The following is a 378-nucleotide window of genomic DNA, read 5'->3' as shown; positions in this document are numbered from 1 at the left end:
TTCAATTTAGAATTCAAATTAATTTAAGTTTGACTTAAATTGGAATTTGAATTTGAGTCAAAATTGGACTACAGGATAAATGATGATTTTCTCTTTCTTCCCTATCTGATATTGGTGCCACACAGGGGTGAGAATCCCCTTAGAATGGCCGGCCATATAGGATAGAGGAAAAGAGGAGATTTTGTTTAAAATTCAAATAGGAGATAATTAACAAGCTTTATCTTAGAGATAGAGATTGGATTCCTTCTAAAAGTTTGACTTCTACTCTATAAATATTATTTTTGAGACAATTTTCGGAATGGTTTTTTACCCTAATTTTAGAGGTAGCCGAAATTTCTCTATAGAAATTTTGGAAACAATTTTTCTGCCCTAAGAGTT

Source organism: Morus notabilis, unplaced genomic scaffold (genome assembly GCF_000414095.1).
Source record: "Morus notabilis unplaced genomic scaffold, ASM41409v2 Scaffold1615, whole genome shotgun sequence".
NCBI classification, from domain to species: domain Eukaryota; kingdom Viridiplantae; phylum Streptophyta; class Magnoliopsida; order Rosales; family Moraceae; genus Morus; species Morus notabilis.
Note: the sequence above shows the minus strand (reverse complement) of the source record.